Source organism: Balearica regulorum, chromosome 4 (assembly GCF_011004875.1).
Source record: "Balearica regulorum gibbericeps isolate bBalReg1 chromosome 4, bBalReg1.pri, whole genome shotgun sequence".
In the NCBI taxonomy this organism is placed as follows: domain Eukaryota; kingdom Metazoa; phylum Chordata; class Aves; order Gruiformes; family Gruidae; genus Balearica; species Balearica regulorum.
In genome coordinates this window covers 78,723,389-78,751,154 of record NC_046187.1, presented here as the reverse complement: position 1 = coordinate 78,751,154, position 27,766 = coordinate 78,723,389, and positions in this window count along the sequence as shown.

Here is a 27,766-nt window from a genome sequence, read left to right as displayed (position 1 = left end):
GATCTTCATCCCATGAAATGAAAGATGGTTTCCCGAAATAAAAAGGAGTCCTGTGAAGCTGTTTATTTTCATTCACTTCCATTTTGGGTACCTGAACAAATTTTGTCAGTTTACTTATTCTTAGAGTGTGATCAGATGAAGAATATGAATAGATGAAATTAATATGATTTTCCTACCCTATGAGAGTCCTGTAGGCATAAACTGTGCTGCAAAGTAAGATATTGTTTTGAGTGGCAGGCAGGTTACTGTGCCAGATCAAACCAATGTTGAACTTGGCCAGGATTGTTTCACGCCGTGGTAATATCAGACAGGAAAAGCAAAAAACAAGTTACATTTTAATTTGTTCACTATGCTTATCTGCACACAGATAGCCATTGTGATTTGCATGCAATGATGTGATACCTGTGAAATCCACTGTAAGTGGGATAAATATTTGCTGCATTTCAGGTATTCGTAGGCAAAGATGCAAAATTAGGCTTATCTCTTTGATTTAAACAATACTTTTCAGATGTACACCACAGCAAAGATTACTGTAACTATCGTTAGTCTAGTTTGCAAATATTTAATATTTATTTTCAGACATCCTCAATACCACACTTTGGCAGTGAGTTCTATAACTGGTTTACATATTTCAAGATGCATCATTTCCATTAATGACATTTATCATCTGGAGAATTTTATGGAAATTCCTCTGACTTTTTGGACATGACAAAATGAAGAATAAGCAGCTCTTCCTCTAACTTCTCAAAATTTAATATATTTTCATCATAACTCCTTGTATTCATCTCTTCTGTAAACAATCATACAATCTTTCAATCTCTTTTTATGAAATTTTTATTCCAGCACCCTGATCATTTTCATAACCAATTTCTGAACCCCTTGTGATTCTGTAATATACTTCAGGAAGTTCTTTTGTATTTTTTATGAGAAATAGAATAACAGAATCTTTAACTGTTATTTATATTTAATCTGCCTTCCAGCCTCAAAGCCTTTCAGTCTTCACTACGTACTCATGACATTTTATTCCTGTTTTGTCCTGCACATACTCTTCTATATTTCTAAATAGAAGATAATATTTGCCTCAGCTATTACTAATATCTTAGACATCTAAGTTACTATTAAAGTCAGAGCAGGTTCTATAGAGTTGTCTTCTGGAATTGCCCAAGATGCTTTCCTTAAGATGAAAAATATTTAGCGCATGTATTATCAGGAATGTGGAACAGAGAATAGAAGCTTTGGTGTTTAACTATTGACTAGTAGGAGCAGGAGAAAACCATTTGAGATATTCAATATAGCCTAATTTAATGTTAGCATTCTGAAGATTTCTTACATTTAGTTTCAAGCCTTGCCACCCAGAGCCTGTAGTTCAATCACCCATAAGGGACCATCTACCCTCTTTCCTGCTCCAAGACGTGACTATTTACATCACTATCTAGCAGATGACTTTCCAGATATTTGTTATTAAAATCTTCCAATGATAAACACACAACTTGTCCCTTTTAGCTGCTTAACTATGTTCACTTGAAAGCTTTTACCTGTTGTCTGACCAAATCTCCAGTTCTCCGTTTTTTACATTCCCTCTTGCAGTGTCCTCAATAGCTACAAACAGGTTCTGTCTTGACAGCAATCTTTCGAAAGTTAAAGATAAATATTGCGTTACTTCTTATGTCATCTCCATGTTAACCCATTAAGAAAGAAATGAGCCTTGACATTCCCTTCATAAAGTACAATTCAGTAGTTTCTTATGTTTGTCTTCTACATATCTAGAATATTTAGAATATTATTTTATGTTTGTCTTCTAGATATTTATTTTGGGTTGTCTGTTTTTTTCTGGCATGTTACTGGGAATGGAAATTTAAAAAGCTCAGTCTGTGATTGTATTTCCTTCTTTTCTCTGTTTTTAAGGTAGGAAAATGTTGGGTTCTTTCCCAGCCTTCAGAAATCTCCCCCATCTGCTCCATGTTCCCAAGAGAGCCAACAAAAAACACTGTGATTGCTCTAGTAAACCTGAAATCTTAAGCCTTATTTTCTCCGCAGCATATTTTAAAACATCAGATGTGGCCAGGTATTCCCTACCCTGTTCTTTCTCAATTGTATCTGATGCTGTATTCCTTCGGTGGTGGTAGTTATATGAAAAGTTGACTACTTTTTTCGCTTGATCCTATATATGCAATTTTAATTGTGTACCTTTAGAAACCTATCTGCTTTCAGATCTCATAATGCGTGGTCTTGTTATTATATCAGACAGATTCTAGATGTTGAAAGTGAAAAACTAGTTCATGACCATGGGGAGGAACATGCTCATGTACATTTCAAATTTAGAAAATAAAGGAACTGCGGTAAGACAGCACAGAGGGTCCATACTGACTATATAAAAAATTCAGTGTTAACTATACAGTTCAGAGTGAATTTGTGTAACTGAAAGATAAATAATGCAACAATTTGAAAGTATGGAGGTGTAGTTGTCTTTGGTCACTGCAGTCAGCTTGAGCATAACACTAACACTTGGTGACATCATGTTTTTCTCTGCAGAGCTCAACGGTCAAACACAAAGTGGGAAGGATAATTACTGCTATTTTGTTAGTGGGAAAACTGACCAAGAAGAAAGAAACTCACCCAATATTTTAATTTCTCTCTTGTACAAAGAATTAGATTTTATGGTACATTTCTAAACAATCTGCAGATCATATGGGTAAATCTGATAAAAACTCAAAGATTTTAGCTTCAGTAAACTGGCACTTTTGAATCTGCCAACTTTATATCCCGCTGGTTTTATGCTCTAGAATCAGGACTGAGTAACTTCCCAGGTCTTTTCATCAGGAAAATGCATGTAAAGGGCCCAGGATTTCCCTAGGAACTTTATATCCAGTACGAGGATCAGCATATGCCTTTTCCCACCACAAAGACTCACAGAGAACATATTTTGATGCTTTCCATCATTTAATCCTTTTTTTCCAGAAGTTAATCATTACCAGTAGTTTCTAGTTCAACTATCCTGTCATCTGATACTCTCAGAAAGCATATCTATCAGTTCGTTAAGATGACCTTGAACAAAGACTCTTGCTTCCTAAATAGGACCCTGGTAGCAAAAGTGAAAGAGCAAAAGCCTGGCTGTTGGAACAGCACTGGAAAGTACCTTCAGGACGACTTCTCCTTATGCTACCACACGTGAGGAGAGCTAAACTTCCAAACAATATCTCAGAAGGGGGAAAAATATGAAGATGTGACTGAGAACTGGAAGGGAATAACAGATGCCAGAATAAATTACATTGGTTTCAATTGCATCAAAAAAGGCATTAACCTTGTCCAAGGGCAGTTTTTTTATTATTTTTTCAGGGTTTTATTGCTTTTCATTGATGTCTGTGCAAACTGCTTGCATCTCTGATGTATTTTCCTTAAACCTAGAAGGATTATTACTGAACACATTTTTTTATTGTCTTGTAGGATTCAATTCATCTTTCTGCTCTTAATTTTTGTTCCTTTTCTTTTGGGACTGAAAGAGTTAAATGATGACTCATTTTTTCTTTGGCAGGTAGGAACCTGACAATTATTTATATGCTTTTGCAAATCCCACATGGCTTGAATCAAATGAGCTTGGCAAACACCAAACCTCTTGGCTGCTCAAGAGGCTGACTTGCCTTATTATGATATGTTCCCAACTATGGTGTGAGTGAAAACTCACACAAATAGAACTGCCACAAATATCCAGTCTTTTGTTAATCTCAATATTTGTGTTAATGATTTCATGAAAATTACATCACATGTATAATGATATTAAAAATATGTATAGTAGAATTCTCCTCAAGATCTAAACCTTATCTATGTATTTCTCTGGTCAATCCTCAAGCTGGGGAAGGTTAGAACCAAGTTTGGGGAGAATGAGCTATTTCCAGTTCCACTTTTGAAAACCCCAATGTTCTCTTCATTCAGCATTTGAGGAGATTTCACTGAGCAGATATTTCCACCTTCTCTAGGGGAAAATCAGGTTGTTACTCTTGTACCAGGTTGGAGCATCCCCAGAGCCTCCCTTCATCTAATATGAAAGATGTTCTTGTCTTCACTGGGGTTCAATGGAAAAAGTTCAGGTTTAAGGGCTTTTTTTTAAAAAAAAAAAAAAAAAAAAAAAAAAGTTGCTTCTGTGCAAATATGTGTTATAGTTCTTTCTGTAAACTAATTATTTAGTTTTCTTTACCTTACAGATGTATTTATTCATGCTTGCATATACACATGCTAGCTTCTTCTGACCTACTTGGGAAAAGACCAGAGTGGAGTCTCTACAGTATTTAAAATGTGACTAAAGATAACGATGTCCCAGAGGGAGTTAGCTGGAAATCTAGTCATTTGGGTAACACCAGAAACAGAAATATGGTAATATGGAAAGCAACTGTGAAAATCCCAGAACCCAAACTTCTTTCAGATCCCTGGCTCTCAGATCTTCCTGTATGAAAAAATATTCCAACTCTATCTTGCAGAAGATTTCTCCTGAATTATCAGAAGGGTTAAATTCACTTCTGCTCAGTGGCATAAAATGAAGAGAGAAATAAATTGGTTAATGTGTGCAAAGCAGGGTGTAAGAAAAACACCACAATTACAATATCAGAAAATAATTTTAAAGAGAAAGGGGAACCCCTTCACTAATGTTGGTTAGGTATTTCGTTGTGTCTATGCACAACCTGCATAAAAGCCATTTGCCTTTAATATAGACATTCACTGATTATTCTTAAACATATTATCTTTGAAATTATTCTGCAGCCTCTCAAGTACTTCTTTACTGTATGGTGCTACTGCACTTAAACATATAACGGGAACTTGATTGAAGACTCCAGGTGCTACTGTAAATAAATGTAAAGGCAGTCAGGAATGACTGAGCCTAAAGAATAAGCTTCCCATGGAAACATAGTTAATTTAATTCAAGGTCACAGGGAATGGTTGCACCCTCTAAAGATTAACTTTTCTTCTGAAAAGATCTTTAAGGATTGGAATAATGGTTATTAGTTCATTGGCCATGTATCAGTTCAGATTCTTCAAGCTGTGTTCTCCTGATCTTCTATTCACAGCAATTTAAAAGAGAAACCAAGACAAGAGCACATCAGGCAAAACTTCCAAGCAGATTAACTTTGGGATTTCAGCATGGGTCAGTTGCAGAAAAAAAAAAAGAATTTAGAATGGTGTTAATAATGTACTGAATCAATAATCTTTTAAGTAATAGAAGTAAAAAAGGGAGGAAAAGTTGAAATTTTTAGGATCTGAAAAATGATGCAGGTTTTCTTGTTTCATAATTGGGACTGACAAGCAAAATGGACCAGTTCTGCTGGTGTCAGTCCGTATGTGTCTGAACTCAATGGGAGAAAATTATTATATATCAACTTGAGGTTTTGGTCCAGCTGATTCTTTGTATATCAATGAAAAAGCCTGCCCCAGAATGATTGTTCTAACAGGAAAGTGTTTACAAAAGCAAGTAGCTGTTAAATTAATTATCTGTCTGATTACACTTACTTCGGCTAACTGCTTGTCCTGAATAGATGAAAACTATACAAGGAAGCAGTATACTAGCCTTCGCTCAATGGATCTAGTGAGACAAAATAGATGCAGAAAATAATTTTATTCAGACAATTTTTAGAATTTATTTTGCAAGCTCAAGAAAGAACTAATTGCTGATGAATTTGTATCCAGTGGCATCATCTGCATTGTTAAGACATCAGCAGTACAAGAGGTTTTTCTGACAGCTGTTCTGGCTGTGCTTTGAATCTTAATCATACATTTTTGCCAAAGAGTTATAATAGCACCTTCCATATACTCTCCTTTGCAAACATTAGTTAATTAAGCAGAACTCTTTCAAAACAACAGAAACGTCTACAAGGCAAAGATGAAAGGAGACGAGATGAACAGAAACAGAAGAAACAAGTGAAGGCAGCACATGAGAGCTAAACTCTGAAAGATTAACTGGTATTATGTTTTTGACCTGTCCAAATCTCAAAGCTGTGTTGACCTGTTCCCAAAGACACTGAAGTCCAAAAAAAAGACCTGCACTGATCTCTGCCATCAGGTGGCAGAAGTGACTGTAAAATACCTTTTTTTTTCATGTAAATGCTCCAGATATTGGTATGGCTAACACATCTTCACTCTTCCCAATATGACCATAGTCCTAAACTTCACACTGGGATCATAGTCACACTTCAGTCTTACATTGGTAAGGTTGTAACAAGGCAAGTATTGGTCTCTTTTCCCAAGTAACAAGCGATAGGATAAGAGGAAATGGCCTCAAGTTGTGCCAGGGGAGGTTTAGGTTGGATGTTAGGTGAAATTTCTTCACTAAAAGGGTTGTCAATCCCTGGAACAGGCTGCCCAGGGAAGTGGTGGAGTCCCCATCCCTGGAGGTATTTAGAAGACGTGTAGATGTGGCACTTGGGAACACGTTTTAGTGGTGGACATGGCAGTGTGAAGTTAACGGTTCGACTCAATGATCTTAAGACTCTTTTCCAACCTAAATAATTCTGTGATTCTATGATTTTATGTTTTTTGTGAGTTTCATAGGATAAGGCCTACATCCAGCAAGCAAACTTCTTTTTTTCTTCTTATACAGATTCTTGGAAATAAAAAAGAAATATAATTTAGGCTCAGGAAGAAAAATGTCTTCTCCTTTCTCTTTCCAGTGCCAGTGAGGTATAGTTCTGACCAACACTCAGTATCATTTCTTTGCTTCCAGAAGCTCACCAGCTTTCATGAATTTCCAGATAGTGGTCAGATAGTGAACAGCTGAAAAGAGGAGGAGAAGAGATTTGTTCCTCACATATTGGAAAGGCTTTGTATAATAAGAGTTTTTAGTGTTGATCTCCATCTTTTCATTGCCCTTGGTACAGTCCATGTTAGGCTTCTGGTTGAATTTCATAATCTTTCTCCTAAGTGTCACTTAGAACTGTGCTGTCCAAAGGGTTTGAGCTAGGCATTGATCTCTTTGGACTCGGGACAACGTTGTTACTACAGGTCACCTTACTATTTCTCTCTATTAAACACATTCATGTTGGTTTTTTCTACTTTGCGATCTCCCCGAAAGATGACCACTCATTTCTTACTGTTAACGCTTTCAGTTTTCGTCAGTGAACCTTTTTATGTCCCTTTTTTATCTTTAGTCTCACGACATTCACTTGTTTCTTCCTAGAACACTAGTAATGACCTTTTGATCCACCTCTTTTCTCTTCCTCTGTTCCAGTAATATTTCGAAGTTAAATATGCTATGGAAGATGATGTGGCAGCAAAGAAATGAGTCATCTGCTAGAACAGGGACTTTTTTTCTAGTCTGCAGCGGGAATTTCCTTGAATTAAAAGAAAAGGTCAGAATCCAGTGAACAACAGGCAATGATAATGCAGTGAATAATGAATCTTGGTGCACAGCAGAAGTGCATGTGACTGGGATTTAAAGAGGGGGAAAAAGTTTGGAGAAATATGATTAATTTTTTTTGACAAATGCTGCTGTAGACATAAGTGACTAAGAACTGACACCCTGAGCAGCTGTTAGCTATATGTATTGTTCTTTTGTTCACACACACATTCTGTTCTGGCTTTCAAATGCTTTTTAGATTCACTAACTTTGTCCTCCTTTAATCTAATATCTCTGATGTTCTCGTCTCTCTGTGGCAGAGGCTTTGCCTACAGATGCTTTTCAACTGAGGGTCTTTGACTTTTGCAAATGATGGCAGAAGGAAATACTCTGGGTAAATCACATGTACAACATGTATGCATATGCTTTTGAAGAGGACCCTGTCTGGAGACTACTGAAAACATTAGACGGATGCAAAAATGCCCATACCAAAAACAAGTCACCCCTTTCTATTCCTTATTCCAGGGGAAAAAAAAAAAAAAAAACCACAACCCAACTCTGAATAAAACCAAGCACATTGGAACAGTGAAGAAGAAGAGGAAAACAAGAATGAAGTTCAGTGGCCTCGTTTAGCACAAGAATGCCTGGCTGATGAAGAGTGTTTACGCAGTATTTTAATTACAGAGACTTACAACAGCAATGGTAGGTGGGGATGTGCTGAGAGCAAGGAATAATTGGGAGGGTGAAAATGTGTAACAGCTCCGTTAGCGTGAAGCTGCTCAGAGCTCTGAAGCTGACGTAGCTCAGCTCCGATCCTCCTGCAAAGGCTTGCCCGTGATAGTTGTTGAAGAAGCTTGCTGATTTATTCAGCAAGAAATTATTTGGATGAAATCCTGGTGCCACTGCTGCAGCACAAAAACAAATGATGAAGGCTCGTGAAGCTTTTCATTCTCACCCTGGCAGGCGACATAACACGCTGGGGACAGGCACATTAACTGGAGATTTCAGTGTCAGGCTTCTCTGTGCTACAGATTTGTTTACACACACACAGGGAATTAGCAGAAAGATATTATTATGAAGGCTATCAAGGACCCAACCAAGGTCCTAATTTGCTTTGGCACAAATGCAGATGAATAGGAAGACACAGATCAGCTTGTTCTACCCAGCCTAGCAAAAACTCTGGTTGGGATATATCTACTGTGGGTGCCTATAGTCAGAAATCTGTGTACAGTGGTGAAAAAGGAGACGAAAGTTTCCTTCTTAGGCTTTGTGCATTAAAAATACAGCCAGGAAATGGCTTAAGTCCAAAGCATCCTGTAGAAGGGAGGATGATAGCAGTCCTGAAAGTAAGTAGACGATGTACCCCTGGATTTCAGGAAAAGCAATAGAGTAAGGATCCATAGTTTGCCTGCTTTTTAAATGGTTTTACATGCCTTCACATCCCATGTGGTTTATATGGCCTCAATCTGTGCTACAGACTTTTGGGTTTGGCTTACCTGTGGATATCAAAAGTACTGAAGCTGGCAGGTTTTTATAAAATGTGGAGTGGATACAATGATGTCCTGGGGTGCATTAAGAAGAGTGTGCTCAGTGGGTCAAGGGAGGTTCTCCTCCCCCTCTACTCTGCCCTGGTGAGGCCACATCTGGAGTTCTGTGTCCAGTTCTGGGCTCCCCAGTTCAAGAAAGACAGGGAACTACTGGAGAGAGTCCAGGCGAGGGCTACGAGGATGATGCAGGGACTGGAGCATCTCTCGTATGAGGAAAGGCTGAGAGAGCTGGGCCTTCTTAGCCTGGAGAAGACTGAGAGGGATCTCATCAATACTTACAAATATCTAAAGGGCGGGTGTGAAGAGGATGGGGACAGACTTTTTTCAGTGGTGCCCAGTGACAGGACAAGGGGCAATGGGCACAAACTGGATCATGGGAAGTTCCATCTCAATGTGAGGAAAAACTTCTTCACTCTGAGGGTGACCGAGCCCTGGGACAGGCTGCCCAGAGAGGTTGTGGAGTCTCCTTCTCTGGAGAGATTCAAAACCCGCCTGGATGCCATCCTGTGCAACCTGCTGTATGTGATCCTGCTTTAGCAGGGTGGTTGGACTAGATGATCTTCAGAGGTTCCTCCCAACCCCTACCAGTCTGTGATTCTGTGATGTTACCCTCAAGTGAAACTGGGAAACTTTAGACAGTGACTTTTGCTACAGTAGGAAAACAGGGGTGCACTAGGTAAAATAAAAACAGGTATGGACTTTCCCTGTGCTTTCACTTCCATATTCATGTGGCAAGGTCTGAGTGCTAGTTATTAAAGAAAGGTTGTGCTATGTGCTGTACCAACCACTTAAGAAAATGATGCCCCTTTGCCAAAAGAACTGGGTAATTTTTGGCAAGGAAGGTGCATATATTCAGGCTGTGACTGTACTTTTTGGTGTACCTTAGTGCCTTCACAGCAGGGCAAAGTCAGGCCTCTTGTGAATATTTCTGGAAATTCCATTCAAATCTCTGCAAGTTACGTCTCTCCTGAGAGCACCTTGATGGACATAACATGCAGCCTAGGGATAAAAAAGAAAAAGTGTAAAAAAAGAACACCTAACGTCCATTCTGCCAAGTACAAGTGAGGACCCTTGGTCCTTGATCATGCCAGGCTTCATGTGATTTCAGTGAGATTATGATTTGATCCTCCTGACTTGGTAGAAATGGTCTAGCAAATCTTTCAAGGTTGGGGAGAAGAGCACTTGCATGTTGCAGTTGACCACCTTAATGTGTATGCCTTCAGTAATTTTTTTTTTTTTTTTGGTAATATAGACTACATTCCTTCAAAGTCCAAGTTCTTCACCAGAGGTGCCTGAACTCCATGAAAATGGGAAAAAACTGCTACTTTGTCCATAAGAGAACTTTATAAAATGATGCTTAAGGTTTAGACAGAAAGACTCAGCATCCTTTTTGAGTTAGAAGGAATCTAAACCAAGTCAATGTAAGGGTAGTGATGCCAATCATCTCATAAGGCTCTAAAGATCTGCAGAACACTGTAGGACAGAATTATCTCTTGAGACAGCTCTTTAATGGCAAAGATGAAATGACCTCTCTATATGGAAAGACTTGCTTTTGTAATAAACTTTTAAAAGGTCTTCTGTAAGAGAGGTATTGTACACAAATTTGCAGTAAACCAACGAATAAACAAATGTAGAGAAGATTGGTAACTGATGAGGAAGAGGAGCTGACACAACAATTTCAAATAGATGGCCAGTTATTCATTAACAGCATCCTACTGAGACCTTGACAGAAAATATCTACAGATCTCTTGTTTGGCAAGGAGGTGTAGGTGTATTTACCTATTTCCTTGTTTGTAATAGACTTCTTTGCATATGAGAAAACAAAATCTAAAAAAAGAAGGAAAAATAAAAGGAACAAGACTCCTCCTTGTCCTTCCGTCTTTCAAGAACTTGTGATCACTTTGATTGACAGGCACTTACCACAGGTTCCTTGAATGCCTATCTATCCTGTGCCTGCCAGGACTTTGTAGGCAGTCACGGATCATTGTATCTCTTTATGGATCTAGCCAGAGGGTTAGATAACCTGTAATGTATCTTTCTTCTAAAGCAATAAAATAAATTAGATGGATGAGGGGCTTTTTAAATGCACCTCTATAATAATGAAGTGAACCTTTTAAATCAGGTCTGGCCCAAATACCAATGAATTTGTCACATGGATAATCTCCAACAAACTCTTACTGGGGGAGAAAAATCCCTTTTACATCTCTAGTGCTTTTAAAACACCTTCAGAGCCAATCCTGGAAATGGCAACTTGCAATCAGAAGGTTTCACTGATAAATCAAAATAATATAAAACAAAGAGAAAATATTTGAATACCTAATTTCAGGTAAAATGACAAGGTTAAATGCCTTGCTGGTGTTTGGATGTCATGGTGACTGCATTACAAAATGCAGATAGATAACTGGAGCGTTGGGAAGGTAGTGATCCTAGGATATAATTTATAACCTGTCATAGTAGAAATTATTTAAAGGAAAAGGGAACATCTCTGGAAATCTCAGTAACATATATAGGAAAAAAAAACCCTCAAGAACCAGTGAAACATAGTAATAAATGGAAGACATTGTGTGATGGGAGGGATTTAAAGTAAAAATTCAGGTTTCATTGTGCTGGTTTTGGCTGGGACAGAGTTAATTTTCCTCATCGTAGCTAGTGCAGAGCTGTGTTTTGGATTTGTGGTGAAAACAGTGTTGATAACACAGGGATGTTTTTGTTCCTGCTGAGCAGTGCTTACACAGAGCCAAGGGCTGTTCTGCTCCTCACCCCACCCCACCAGCGAGTAGCTGGGGGTGCACAAGGAGTTGGGAGGGGACACAGCTGGGACAGCTGACCCAAACTGACCGAGGGGATATTCCATACTGTATGATGTCATGCTCAGCATATAAAGGGCTGGGGGAAGAAGAAGGAAGGGGGGGACATTCAGAGTGCTGGCGTTTGTCTTCCCAAATAACCGTTACACATGATGGAGTCCTGCTTTCCTGGAGATGGCTGCACACCTGCCTGCCATGGGAAGTGGGGAATGAATTGCTTGTCTTGCTTTGCTTGTGTGTGTGGCTTTTGCTTTACCTATTAAACTGTCTTTATCTCAACCCAGGAGTTTCTTCACTTTTACCCTTCTGATTCTCTCCCTGATCCCACTGAGGGAGGAGTGAGTGAATGACTGCATGGGGCTTAGTTGCCAGCTGGGGTTAAATCATGATATTCATTTAAACATAAAAGGAGAATTCTTGAAAAATAATTTGGGTCGTTTGTAAAACTTAAAGAACTTAGAAACATAAAGATAATAAAAGTACAGGAAATGTGTCATTCCCTGAGAATTCCCCCAAAATAGTATTATGGTGTGTATAGTAAGAAAGATGGTGACACCAGAGCAATAGAAATATCAGTGTTGTTCAGAACAACACTGATCAAATACACAAACAAAAGTGGAAGAAAAGAAAATATTGCAGATTGTATTAGTTTTAAGTCATCTCTCTTTGGGATTGAACTTTGGTTACATTAAAGTTCGAAAGATAATTTTAGGATGGAGCCTCTTTCCAGCAGTGCCCAGTGACAGAAGGGGCAATGGGCACAAATTGAGACACAGGAGGGTCCCTCTGAACATCAGGAAACACTTTTCACTGTGAGGGTGACCGAGCACTGGGACAGGTTGCCCAGGAAGGTTGTGGGGTCTCCATCCCTAGAGATATTAAAAATCTGTCCAGATATGGTCCGGGGCAACTGGCTTTATGTGGCCCTGCTTGAGCATGATGGTTAGACCAGATGATCTCCAAAGGTCCCTTCTGATCTCAGCCACTCTGTGATTATTCTTTTGAACCAGGCTGTAAATGAATGTTGGCAAAACCTCTCTATCTGTCACCTAAAAATAAGTGGAAAAGGAATAATAAGACTTTACAATTAAAAAATAAGTTAAAAAAATACTGAAAACTGTTTATTTTTCATTAACTCCTCTGTAAAAGCTTTTCTCTGTCTTCCTTGCAAAATTTTGGATTTCAATGAAATTTTATGAGACTAATTGCAGATATTCAAGTTTTCAAAAAAATGGAATAGTTTGGGTCTTGGAGCAAATAATATTCCACAAGCAGGTATAGAATGAGAAGTCAGAATTAGTCTGATATCTGGAAGCCATATAGCTGCAGCTACATTGCAGAGCGTCCACTAATAACTCTTATCAAGAAGTGAACGAACCTAGTCTAGGCTGAAAACTGTTTACACAACTACTAGTTGGTTCAGAGCTCTGCCAAACCGATCCCTCAAAAGACCACTTAGATAAACCCTTGGAAACCTTTGTTTAGCAAGTGCATAGTTTCTTAACATGAGAATTATCTGCACAGAACACAGTCAGGCTTATATCTCAAATGTGACTCCGGTCTTTGGAGAAAACATATTTTGCTGAACTTTGTTCATGAAATTCCTTCTTATTCCTCCTGTGGCATGTTTGAATAGCTCAGGACTTTCTTTGAGGTGATGGTGTTCTGCAAAATACATTGCAACTACAATCTCTGTGGTTTTGGATCAACTGGCAGAACATCTTTGCTCAGTGAGTAGAGTTGCTTATCCCCACTGCCTGGGGATCTGAAATGTTGTTTGAATTTGGATTTTCTTTGTAGCCAGATTGCTCTTGCATACTCTTCTGGAGTTTTTCCACTGTGTATGTGTAGCTGAAGAGATGATGGGAACATCAACGGCTTTTCGTCTCCTGAAATGCCTACACAGATTCAGAGATCGAGAGTCATGAAGCATTACTCTTTTCCCAGCTGCCTGAAGAAGTTCTGGCAGATGACTTTCAGTTAAAACAAAAAGGAGATTGTGCTAATGCAAAATGAGGAAAACATTTGCCCTTTGGAGGAGTTACAGACATTTAAGGGAAATGACTTAGTGATGTCCCACTATCAGACATGTCAGAAAGGCTTGATCTAGCTGTGCTTTGCTCTAAATAAGCAAGTGCACCTGCCCCTGGATCAAGGATCTGCAGGAATGGAGGATTTTTACTGATGCATTTCATGTTTGTCAATGCACTTATGCAGTCCAGTTTGCCAACATCTCTATTCTGCTTGGAGACCCCAAACTGGACACAGATCAAAAGAGCAGGACAAGAGGGAAAGAATCGCTCCCTTGGATCTGCTGGCTCTCTTCTTGCTAATACAGCCAAGGATGCAGCTGGGCACTTATGGACACAAGGTCACACTTACAGTGTTTATGTTCAACTTTTTTCTGACCTGGACCTTCCAGTCCTTTTTTGCAGAACGGGTCCTGGTATAAAACAGTGGCTTTTTTTTCTTTTTAAGTACAACCAGGTATGTGCAACTGCAGAGACCAAACTGGAAAAAAAAAGGGGTGAATCTCCAGAGGTCTCAATAACTTTTTAAGAAATCTGGCTAAGCCATTAACTATTTCTGTAGGACAGAAAAATAATGGCAAAATGCCTCCTAATAGTTGCATTTATGCAGTTTGATCTGCACAAACAAATATACTGTGGCTTTCCATCCCCTTCTCCTGACCCCCTGGCAAAATGTGACAACGTAACTGTTCTTTGGCAAGAGGAACTCATATTTCTTCATAACAGACTCCTCTGCATATGTGGAAATGGCAAAATCAGAGAAAATGTTCCTGGTTTTGAAAAAGAAACTCCAAGGTATTCAAAACTCAAGGTCATTATGATTGACAGGATGCTGGAGAGTCACTGACACTAAAGGATTTGACAGCTTTTCAAACACATGTATCAGGTGATAGTTTTCTTTCTAAATTAGAAATTTGCTGGTAGAAATCCAATAGGTCAGGAGATATTGCATTTCAGAGTTTAGATACTTCTCATTTCTCATCAGCTTATCTTTGACATCATGTTTTGGTGCAGCATCTCCTCTTTGCTCCTGCTGAATCTTAAACAGATATCTCATTCCCACCCAGCAACATTCACCTCCATCGATATCTGCTGTACTTTTCTGATCCCCGCATTAGTTAACGGATATGTAATAGTCTACATGAGCCGTTTGCAAATCCAGAAGCCTTTGATTTGCTAGGCCAGCAACACGCTTCTCTTTCAGAGAAAAGCCACAAAGTAAAAGACAAGTAAGAACTTGCAAAGATGCTGCTAAAATGACGGTGACTTTCTGCTTAGTGCAGGGGCTGAGCTGGCAAGAGTAAATGTGAGATGGCTCTCCAGAGCACTCAGGAGCAGCAGCTTCTCTGATGGGGCTGAGCCATAAAATGCTGCAATTGCTCCCATGGCCAGAAAAGTGAAGAGGTTGGGAATGGTCCCAGTAGATCTCTATAGCACAGGTTCAGGAGGTGAATCCAATGTGGGAAATTATAAATATTTTAATGTAGGTTTGAATAAGGAGGAGAAACCAGATTGTTGTGGGTGTTGTCCTGTGTCATCCCAAACATAAATTAGCTCATGTCTGGATTATTTTCTTTTTCTATTTCTCTACTAGACATCTTCTTCAACAGAGAGTGTGCAAGTGGGATTTTGCAAAGATATCAAGTAAAATCATGTTGGCTATGGTCTGAGTACATGGGCAATGATTTAAGGATTTTGACATGTCTTAGTTCTTGCTGTCTCAGTCAAGCTGTGAACTTTGTACAGAATATGGATATCTGAGCAAAGGTTTGATACAGAAATATCTTCCCAATAAAACCCCTGTTGAATACTTGGCTTGCATTCCTGTTACTTGCCCTTTCTTAAATTTAGGATTTCTTAAATAAATAAATAAATAAGCAACTACACTAAACACAATAAGATCAAGCTTTTACAGATATCTCTTAGGGTTGTTGAAACACTGATGAATTGTGTGTTAATAACATACTTTAAATGATCACATATTGGGTGTCCTAAAAATCTTCTTAGGGAAAGAAAAGCATGGACTCATCTTGAACATGTTGCAAGAAAGGATGGTGCTTCAAGAGCTGAAACTGCTGAGTGAATGGTTTGACTCACATTGAATATTTCACTCCATTTCAAGCAGGTCAATCTCAGGGGAAAAAAAGAACATAATTTCTGGAGGTGTTAATGTGCCTGACATTATAGTAACAGAAATAGATATGGCCCTTTTTCATCTTAGACTTTTGACATCAAGTACTAAAGGGAAAATATCCACTTGTGCACATATGGGTTTTCAAAAGCCTACAAGGTCTTTGATCATAGTGGTCCTGGGTAACATTTTGCCTTGGAAGGCAAATTTTGATCTGCTTGCATTGTAGATAATCAGGCATTTGTGGATTTTTCACTCCCTCCTATGTGCAGAGGCACAGAGTGAAGCTCACTGACTCAGGACAGGGACACACATCTCCACAGCTGGACCATCAGAGAGGGGGGAAGTCACGTGGACCCACACCCCTCAAAGCAATGAAGTTTTTCAGTGTGTAGGGCCCTACATTTGACTTTTGTGTCCAACTCTGCAGTATCCTGGTCCCACAGCACAGAAGAGTGCATTCTGCTTTCAAAGGAAATAATAAATGGAGATCTTGGATGAGTGCTAAAAATTCAAAACCGCATTCCTGGAAAAGTTGACTCCAGAATAGCAGAAACCTCTGAATGTTTTCAGCTCAATGGATTTTTGCCTGTACTGTGCTCTGAGATCCCAGCTCAGCTCTCTGATACCATCATACCAATGAGTACATGACATGCTGGATTAGGACATCCAGTATCTGTTATTTAGTGCTCCCATATCTCTTTCTTTCCAAGCACACATAACGTTTGAAGGAACACTGGGTGATCATCTCGGCCTTCTGTCACCTCTGAGGAAGAAGCAAGAAGAGCTGGATCTACTACACGTTCAGAAAAGATTCTGTAGGACCTCCACCTGAAACATCCTCCCATTTACAGAAAACCAAAAGAATGTCCTTTTCTTCTTGTCCAAGTTTTTAGGCAGTGATTTTCCAGTTCATATATGTAAAATATAGACCATATTCCCTAATTTGTTTGAGAACTTCATACCAGAGGAGTATGAAACACTTTTAAAAGCTTTGCCCCTTCTTTCTCTCCACTTACGTAGGCTAAATTATCAGCCAGAGAAGGAAATTACATTGCTTTAACATAATTTGTTCTTGACAGTTCCACATTGGCCATATTTTTATCACCTTGCTATGACGTAAGTGCTTATGAAATGTTTAATAATTTAATTCCACTATTTCCAGAAAGTGAAGCTTAGGGAATTTGAGGTACTTCTGATTCCCTTTTTAATGCATAATGATATATTTTCCATTTTCTTGAATCTGCTCCCCTCTCCCATGAACTATGAGTTTTTAAGAATAGTTTTACTGACTCAAATTTCTTAAGTATCTGTACAAAACAGTGTCTTGAAGGCAGGGTGAGAAAAGATTCTGAAAGTGCAATGAATCTAAAACCTGAGATGAGGTACGCTTTTGGAAATCGGTTTCTATGTAAGTCTTATTTCTCATGGAGGCAAAATTAGGTTGTTAGTGTCAGGAAAGGTATAAATCTTAGATGCAGTTGCAGAAATGACTCAGGCTTCTGAAGATAAAATGTGTGAGATGTTTGACCTGAAATTAAAGAGCATAAGAAAGGAATAAATAATAATAAAGCTGTGTAATTGTATCTATCTCAGTTATTCCAGAACACTTCTGGCAATAATTTAAAGGCAATTGGTGAGAAATCTTATTCCTTTCATAGAAGGAAAAAAGTCTGAAAAATGATTAATCAGCTCACATGACCTTTTGAAAGTAGGTTTTACAAACTGGGAAACAAGACTGCTATTTTTCTATACTGCATATCCAATGGTTTTCTTTGACTTTATTAATATTGCAGCTAGTTTAACAAACACTGTTATAAATTGTTCTAAATTGGAGAGACATGGATTTGACAGATGGACCCCTCGGTGGATAAGGAATTGGCTGGATGGTCACAGTCAAAGACCTGTGGTCACCAGCTCAATGTCTGAGGGGAGACCAGCGACAAGTGGTGTTCCTCAGGGGTCGGTACTGGGACTAGCATGGTTTAACATCTTTGTCGGTGACATGGACAGTGGGATCGAGTGCACCCTCAGCAAGCTTGCCAACGACACCAAGCTGTGTGGCGTGGTCAACACACTGGAGGGAAGGGATGCCATCCAGAGGGACCTTGACAGGCTGGAGAGGTGGGCCTGTACAAACTGCATAAAGTTCAACAAGGCCAAGTGCAAGGTCCTGCACGTGGGTCGGGGCAATCCCAAACACAACTGTAGGCTGGGCAGGAAATGGATTGAGAGCAGCCCTGAGGAGAAGGACTTGGGGGTGTTGGGGGATGAGAAGCTCAACATGACCCAGCAATGTGCGCCTGCAGCCCAGAAAGCCAGCCGTGTCCTGGGCTGCATCACCAGCAGCGTGACCAGCAGGTCGAGGGAGGAGATTCTCCGCCTCTAATGCGCTCTGGTGAGATCCCCCCCTGCAGTACTGTGTCCAGCTCTAGGGTCCCCAGGACAAGGAGGACATGGAGCGAGTCCAGAGGAGGCCATGGAGATGATCCAAGGGCTGGAGCACCTCTGCTATGGAGACAAGCTGAGAGAATTGGGCTTGTTCAGCCTGGAGAAGAGAAGGATCCGGGGAGACCTTATAGCAGGAAAGGTGGAGAGGGACTGTTTACAAGGGCATGTAAACCATTCTATGATTCTCTGCAACTGACAAGTACTATGCACTCCCCATAAAAAACACCCCTATGGAGCATGTTACATCCTAGAGTTCCTCCTCCTTTTTAGAATCCATCCTTTAGATTGAATTATAAATAAGGCCTCAATTAAATGAAGCTATGAAGTATACCTTCACCTGCACCTTATTTCTTCATCTAGTTGTCTGTTCAGCGCTAATTTATGGGCAATAGTTGTTGCTCTGCTTTGGAGTCATGCTTCACTGAGTTAATATTTCTCATGTGATTTCTTTTTCTTAAGCAAGCTCTACAATACACCATTAAACAAACACAGAGGAATAAAGTCAGGATAAATTAAGTTTATTCCAGTAAGTCAGTCCACATGGTGTTGGAAGGATGCAGACACAGACTATCAAAGATTTTCAGCGTTAGCTTATAAATCTCCTTACTGTAAATAACAAGGTTGAATAATTATATAGCAATCATATTTTGGAACATTTTCTATTTAAGTCCTGTGTTATCTTATCTAACTTGCTAGATTTGAAAGGTGGTTAATTTTTTCAGTAACACTCTTCACTATCACTACAGTCTTTATCCCAGAATCTTAAGCACTTGAGCAGAAACCAAAGTCTGCTCTAAAACTAAAGGGATTTTTTTTCTATCTATCTTATGTATTTATTTTATCTAGAAGTGTCTTATACAATTTAATAGTGCAATAAAATCCCCATTAAAAATAAACCTTCAGTACAGAAATGCGGTTAGCATGATACCCTTCATAGAGAACTTCAGCTATGAATCAACATGTAAGAGGAGTCTGGATAAATCTAACATTTTATTTCTTATAGCTTGAAGCCATGTGAATTTTTTCTCTTTATTATAAATAACACTAAAGTGTATGTTTCTGAGACCCACCAAATATATTTGAAAGGCCTCTATAGCCCTCAGCAAGGAAAAGATTATAGATCCAAGAACAGCATATCCTCAGAATAATACACGTAAAATCTTTTTTTGTGTTCTATGAAATATTCCTTCCTTAAAAAAAAAAAAAAAAAAAGAAGAGAGAGAAAGAAAAGGAAAGAAAAAAACTTGCAATGCCAAATAAGCAAGCTAACAGGCAAAGTATAAGCAGCTGCTTTTTTTTCAGGTGAGAGACAAAGTGCATAAAAAATGTTTCCTGAAGTGAGTTAACATTTCTCTTCCTTTCCCACATAATACCACAAAACAGGGCAGATATTCCTGAAAAGCCTTAAGGTGGATGCATGCAGCTATATTTTTGTCCTGTTACACCAGGAGAAGAATTTGACAAGAACTAATACTGGAAGGTTCATTCTAGTCAATTCTTAAGTTAGAAAGTGAAAACTTGATGGGGGATTTTCCCTTGTTTTGTTCCCCGCACTCCAATGGTGATCATGAAAAATATACTTTTGCTGAAATTTTTCATGTTCCTAACCAAAATGTCCCAGTTCTAAACTGAACACCAATATTTCAGGTCAATATAACTGACACTGAAATATTTCAGTTTGAAATGATCAGCTGATGTTTGTTGCAAGGCTGCTGAAGACTCATCAGTAATCTCTTGGGGATTATTGCCTCTCAGGAGCTGTTTTCTAGGAGCACTATATTCTTTTCCTTCCTAGTCCTCATCTGTTCTCTTTCCTTAACTGCATATTGGACGAGGCATTTCTCCACTGGTGGGCTGTGTCTACAGATGTACCTTGCATGGCGAAATCTATTGCAAAATGTCGAGGACCTGAAAAAAATAACCACTCTACAAATTGCAGTGATAGACTCATTATTGTTAGAAAAATACTATTTAATCCGTAATTTTTCAGACTGTAGACTCTGTAAAAACCCACCCTTTCCCAACTTTAATTCTAATTTTGGAAATACCAAGTGCTTTAAAATGTGTTCATTCCTGCAGTGAGGACAATTCTGGTTTTCTGCCTGCTCCAAAACCATCTCCAGACATTGGAACACCAAATGTTGAACAACGATTGGAAAAAAAGCTGTGATGGGTTATGATGGATTGCATCTGAAATGAAGATTTCAAGACTAAACTCTAGCTGGAAATAGTCAAATATAAAGAACAGGGCTTGGTTTGCAAAGGTGAACTTTTCCAGTTGTATTTTGTAGATCTTGTAAAGCCACATAAAGATAACTTCTGGCCTTAGCATGGTCCTCCTCATTGGTATCTATTCCTCATGGCTGTGCTCCTGAGAGCAGCTGCCAAACCTTTGCTCTGAACTGAGCTGCACCTTTGCCAGACTCAAACGCGAACTGGGGTGGACTCCTCTCATCCATCTTCTTAAAGCTTTGAGCATATTTGTAGAGGTTAGCAAAGACTCTTTCCAAGAAGTGAAAGAAACAGATGTGGGAGAAAAAAAAAAAACAGACAATCCTGAAAACACTTTTTTCTTTTGAGCATCTTGACCTAAGTCCAAAAAGTTTTGCAGAAGACACACAGAAAAGTTGTTTGATCTCTAATGTACAAGTCTTCTGGACTCCCAATGAAAGAGATGTTTTGCCCCTTTATGTGGGTGGAATATAATGTTTTAATAAACTCTGCTATTCTGAGTCATTCTAATCCTATTATCTGCCAATCCTCTCGGTATTCTGTATACGTACTTAGTTCTCAGAGGCTGGACTGAAATTTTTTTTCCACTCAAATCACCTCTGCTACTTTCACGCTGAGCAGAGCAATGTGGTGAAGTCCTGGTGCTCTGCCCTTCCTAACACCAACCGCAACACAAAGTATTGGGCTTTCGATGGGGCAGAATTACCCTGGAGGCTGCCACAGCTCCTCCCAGCACAGCTGAGATTATGCTTACATTTCAGTACAAAGTGGAGACTAGGGAAGGTACAAGATATGACATCATCTGCACATGAGGTGATCTCATCCTTGTCCTGTTTTACTCTAATACTTGATTTTTTTTCCAAATGACCTGCTTTCTTGACAAATTAAAGCAGAAAGAGTAACGGTAAAAAGACCCACATATTTACTGTTGCATACTGAAAAAATAGCACTTCTTACTGTTATATTTCTAACTTCAAATTTCCTCCTATTATCAGTGATAAATTTCCAGGCTTTTCCACTATCAGAAAATGCTACATTAACAACAGCATTTTTTCTGTGGGGTCATTTCAGGGCTATTTCCATGCTTAATTCCCCTCCCCACAGTATTATAACTTTTCTCGTTGAATAAGTTTATGTCCTTGTTCACTTGAATACCATGATAATGAGCAACACTGAAATGTCCAAATGGAAAATCTAAATGAGACGTTACACTAGAAATCAACATTTATAACACCCTCAAGTGGCAGGTTTGCAATTAGCATGGAAACTTAGAGATCAATTACACATGGAGTTTTTGCTTTGTGGTAATTAATCATCATGCCATTGAACTTCTTGAGCACATTACATGATATTATTAATTAGAAGTGACAGAAGAAGCTAGATAACTGCTTGTTACTGTGTAGAAATGTCCACAAGAGCTCCAGGGCTGCTTCTGTTTGTAGTCCAGCTTGAGAAACAGGGAAACATTTTATTTTTGTTTTGTTGCATAATCAATATCAACCCATGTTTTCATTAACAATGACTTCAGTTTCTGGGAATCTGTCAGCTATTGCTTTTATGCTAGTTTTGATATGTATAAAGTTTGACACATTACTCCAGACAGGACTCTTTCAGTGTGTCTTACCTCCGTTATGAGCACAGTCTAAAATATACACCCACAATGTGTACAATTTGGTTAAGAAATATTGCTCCTTTTTTCTGAGATTTTCTAAAATATTTGTTTGGCACAAGTCCCAAATGAATTAGTAACAATGGGATGCCTAACTTAATAATAAAGGAAAAAAGATGAATCATGTTTTTCAAACCTTCATTGACTACATTTATTCGAGACAATGCTATTTTCCCTAAAACTAAACTGTACTGAATTCCTCTGGCTTTTTATTTAGAAGCTCTGTTTTCCAAAACTTTTATCATTCCTGTTGTCTTTTTTAAGTCTTTTAATTATCTGTGTATTTCTGCAGTTATAGTGCCTCAACCGGTGTCTGGGACATTTCCAGCGCTAGAGAAAAGTAGGATGCTTTTCTTCACACACCTTATAGTGACAGTAATGTTGTAAGCATCACAGTGTGTGTTCTCCTGGTAAGACTGACTCGTGCTTTCTTTTACCCACTCTACTTTCCATGTGCATTTTCTACAGAATTTCGTAACAAGGAATTTTTCATCTTGTTTCCATGCAGTTGATTATTCCCAGTTAAAAGTAGTATCTTGTAATTTCCTGCACTGAACTGCATCCTATTTATTTCAGAGCATAACTTTAATTTGTTCAGATCATTTTGAACGTTATGCCTATCTTCCACAGTTCTTGTGCAATCTGTGAGACCTACTAGTTTATTATCTTTTGCAAACTAATTGCATTTGAAGTCCTAATGGGATGCTGTTCCAGAACTTCATTGCTCTGAAATGGCAAAATCTGTCTAATTTCCAACCCAAATATATTACTGGTCATGTTTGTTCTTGTTCCTACCCTATCTTAATTTCACTAGTGATTTCAGTTCTGGCTCCATGCATTTATGGGTGGGAATCAGATCTTCCATTCAGCTTGTCACTTTCATACACTCAAGAAACAGAATTTTTTGGTTTCTTCCCATGGTGGGGTTTCCATTCTGTCTCCCACCTCCCAGCCCTTCTGCAAGCCTCCTCCAGTTTGACTTGATTTTTCTTGAACTTGAGAGAACAACTGCTGAAATCCAGTAGCCTGTTCATATATTTTCTGTTGCAGTCAACATTTAAATGTAACTTATTACACACTTACACATCCATTCTAGAATATCTATGTCTATGAATAAAAACTCAAATCAGTAATTCTATATCTCATGGACTTGATTATGGCAGATGAATTTTCTCTAAGTACACTTTGCAGATTAAGTAGATCACAGTGTATAATACTTTGAAGTCCACAGAGTTCTCTTGGGTCAGGAAATGTACGTTTTTTACATAGAAGCACAGATCAGAATGGAAACTTGTAGATCTTTGATGCTTGCTCTACTAACTTTGACAAACACTTACTATACTCCTCCTAACAGAATTTAGAGATTGGTAGTATGGATTTTTTTTTTTTTTTTTTTTTTTTTTTTTTTTGTGGGAATATTGCCATGAAGACATAAGTCCCTGTTCTGTTCTTAGAGAAAAGCATAAGCAGTGGCTGTAGGAGTTTTCTTAATTTCTCACATCATGAGGAGCAGGGCTGAGCCGGAAGCACTCAAAGACTACACGAGAGAACAACTTTCTGGTCTTCACCTGGTGTGTGAAGCCTCCAGGACCTGGAAGTCCTGCCTCTCATTTCAGATACACCTCAATGTCTTCAGCAATGATGAGTTTGTTCCATCCACTTCCCACGGTATGACTATAACCCCCAGCAGCTAGTTTTGCTAAATTGGATTGTTTTTCTCCATTCAGACCTCTCACACTGTTTGATTCTCCTGTGTGTGGGCTTACAAACTTCAGTAAGTGAAAGAAATAAGAGGCAATCCCAGAACAAGACTCCAACAGCTCAGAACTACTATTGCTTTCATGGATATTGATCTAAGCAAGTTCCCTCTGGGTTGTCTGTAGTCAAAGTAACAGAGAAGAAATACTAATAATTTCAAGGCTTCTTTGAGCAACCATCCAGTCTCAGTGCTATTATTTATTGATCTTTCCCTTTGTTCAGGTGAACCATCTTTGGGGCTTGCATTTTAAACAAGAGACAGAAACAGAATGAAGCTGGCTAATGGATTTCATATATGGAGATATATGGCTTGTATTTCCATCTCTGGTTACTTCTCTTGTGACATAGGCAGTATTAAAAGGAATTTGAAGGATCTCCTTCACTTCTCTGCTGTACTTGAATACACATTCTGGGTTCTCTTTCTTGCTGTAGATCTCGTTCAGGGAAAATAAAACAGTTTAGAGGAGGTAAAGCTGTAAAATCCAGTCTCAGAATGCACCTGCTTTAAATTGATGCTAAGGAAATTTGTGAAACAGTCCTAGCAGGTCTGGGCCCTTCCTTTCTGGGAAAAGTGTTGGGGGGAGAGAAGAGGCACTTCACATACAGGGGATCTGTATAAAAGTTAGAAAGGTAAAATGGGTAGATGCAATGCACTCTTGAGTAAGCGGGAACCATCAGCTGCAAAAGTCAATGTCTTGGGTTTTTTTCTTGCCCTTTAACTGTTGGTTTTTATAAACAAAAGAAGCTTATTTCTACCAAAAATGAGTCATCAACACCACACTCAGGTTGACCTTCCTTTCAGCTGTAACAGGATTCCTGGGATTGCTTCTTCATAGTTGTGTTGTAGCTGTGTAGGGCATTAATAATGTTGTCTGATGGTTTAATCTTTTTTACTGCCTTAAAACCTAAAAAACAAGATTAAGTCATTAAATCACAGTAAGTCTCAAACAAAACAAAATTAAGATGATGCTAAGGCTGAAAGGGTAAAAAGCAATTAAAAAAAAGTAAAAAGAAAATAAAGATGTGTTAAATTCCAAAATTTAGCAAATTAAACCAGGATAGTTAAGAATGGACTCAGAAATACCAGAAATTAAGATGAAAAAAGTTTTAAATGTGACTTTCAGTGCAATCAGGTAATAACTATGAAACTAAAGGTATTAAAAGTAGTTTTTAAGGGTAAATTAATTTTAGCTTTTTTAAAACGTATATGTTCCCTCCCCATGACATCACATTTCATAGACATAATTAAAAAATCAGTTTGAAGAGAACCTTTGGATAATCCAGAGTCAAACTTTCTCTTTTCCACAAATCAAAGCTAGCTACAGAGTGAGATCGAGTTGCTTGCAGCTGAACTTTGCCTAGCTGAATTTTGAATGTCCCCTAGGGTGGATAGTCAACTTCTCTTTAGGGAACCATGCCCGACCACTCTCTCAAAACCAGAATTTTTCCCTTCTGTCCAAAAAGAATTTTCTTTGCTGCTTTTCTTTTTCTTTTCCTTGCACTGTGCCTGTTTGAGAAGTCTAGCTCCACCTCATCTATAAGGACAGACCAGATTTTTAGATAATGGAAGACTCCAGCCCAACAAGATTTTTGGGGGTCCCAAGTCTGTGTTCTCTCTAACATCTCTCATTTATTTAGGGGGCCTAAAACTGCACACAGTACTTCCCTCTTATCCACAAGCGCCAAACAGAAGGAAACAATCACTTGCCACGACCTGGTGGATGTTCTTTTGCTACTACAGCTGAGGATGCTGTTGCCTCTGTGGTGGCCAGGTGTCCTGCTGACTCTTGTGCAGCTTGCTGTCCCCATGGCTTTTTCTTTCTCTGCAGAGCTGCTTCTCAGCCAGTTCATAGAATCATAGAATCATAGAATCATAGAATCATAGAACCATAGAATAGTAGAACCATAGAACCATAGAATAGTAGAATCGTAGAATCATGATTTGGGTTGGATTGGAAGGGACCTTTAAAGATCATGTAGTCCAAACTCCCTGCCATGGGCAAGGACATAGAAGCGTTATAGTTGAAAAAGACCTTTAAGAGCATCAAATCCAACCGTTAACCTAACACTGCCAAGTCCACCACTAAACCATGTCCCTATGCACCACATCTACGTGTCTTTTAAATACCTCCAGGGATGGACATGTTTCATTAGATCAGGTTGCCCAAAGCCCTGTCCAACCTGAGCTTGACCATTTCCAGGGATGGTTGGTTTGATGCTGACTTGCATCGATTTGTGGTCCTGCTCTGTCCCAGGTGCTGACTCCGCATTTGTCTGTGTTGAACTTCATGAGATTCAGATTGGTCTGGTCCTCCAGCTTGCTGAGGCCAATGTGAATAGCAGTCTTGTCCTCCACTGAGGAAACATCTCCCCTCCCAGGGTGGTGCTGTCCACAGTCTTGCTGAAGATGCATTCTGCCTCCTTGCTGTGATCGCTGATGAAGACAGTTTAACAGCATTACCACAATATTGATGCTTGAATGCCGCTTCTTAAACCTGAAACTGTTGAGCACCATAGTTGTAGCCTGATTATTGTAGCTAATTCTTTCACCATAGAAGACCATGAGGCTGGTATCAAGCATAATTCACTCTTGAAAAATCCTTGTTAATTATTCTCAATTTTCCTCATGTCATTCCTGTGCTTGGAAATATTTTCCATGAGAATTTGTTCCACGATTTAAGTTGAGGTTGACTGGCCAGTAAATATCCAAATTGTTGTCCTGTCTTGTTTGACCATTCACTTCCCCGCCCCCCCCCCCCCCCCCCCCCCCCCCCCCAGTCACTAGGGACAACTCCCTTGAGCAGAGCAAAAATTCAAAGATCATAGAGCTTGCAATTATTTCAGACAGCTCCTTCAGCACTCACAGAAGCATCACTTTGGGTCCAGTATACTTGTATATGTTTAGATTTTTTAAGTAGTCCCTTTCTGAGGCAGTGAGTACCCCCTACCTGTGGTACTTGTCTCCTGTAACTTTCGCTACTAGTCATGGAGATCCAGAAGGTTTGAGAGAACGTTTTGCCAGTTAAAACAGAGTTACAGAAGACACTGAATATCTCAGAATTTTCCATGCTCTTCATCACTAGTTTTCCCGCCATGTTCAGCAGTGAGCCATTGTCTTTATTCTGCTGCTTATGTACCTATAGAGGCCATTCTTGTTGCTCCCATACCTCACCACTTAACTCCCAATCTCCAAAGTTTGGCCACCCAAATTGCACACCTGGACAGCTGTGTGATTGTCTGTCCGTCTTTGTGCCTGTCCCTGCTTCCACTTCCCATACATAGCAGGTTTGTGTGTGCATTTGACCAAGGGTTCCCTATTAAGCCAAAATCATCCTCCAAAATGTGTTCCTGCTTCCTTGCACATGAGGATGGATTGCTCTCCTGCTTTGAAAAGGTGGTCCCTGATAACTAATCATTTCCTCTGAGCACTTTTGTCCTTCAGGACTACAGGGTCCTGCCCAGAAATTCCCCAAATAAGCTGAAGTGTAGTCTCCTGAAAACCAGGGTCTTCTGCCAGATACTTGCCTTCCTCAATTCCCCCATTTTCTGAAGTGTGGCACCTGAAGCCAAAGCTGTGATCATCCATCACATCCTCAGCTACTACTTCCCTATTTGTGAGTAGCACATACAGTAGAGGACTCCACCAAATCAGCCATCCTACATCAGCATCAATTTTTTCCCCAAGGTACTACAGAAATCTGCATTGGTTGCACCCTACTGTTTTGTCCTCTGAGGAGATATCAGGTTGGTTGAGAACTAGAGACTAGAATCAGGAAATTTCTTCTGAAGAAAGCTTCATCTTCCTCCTCCTTTTGAACTGGAC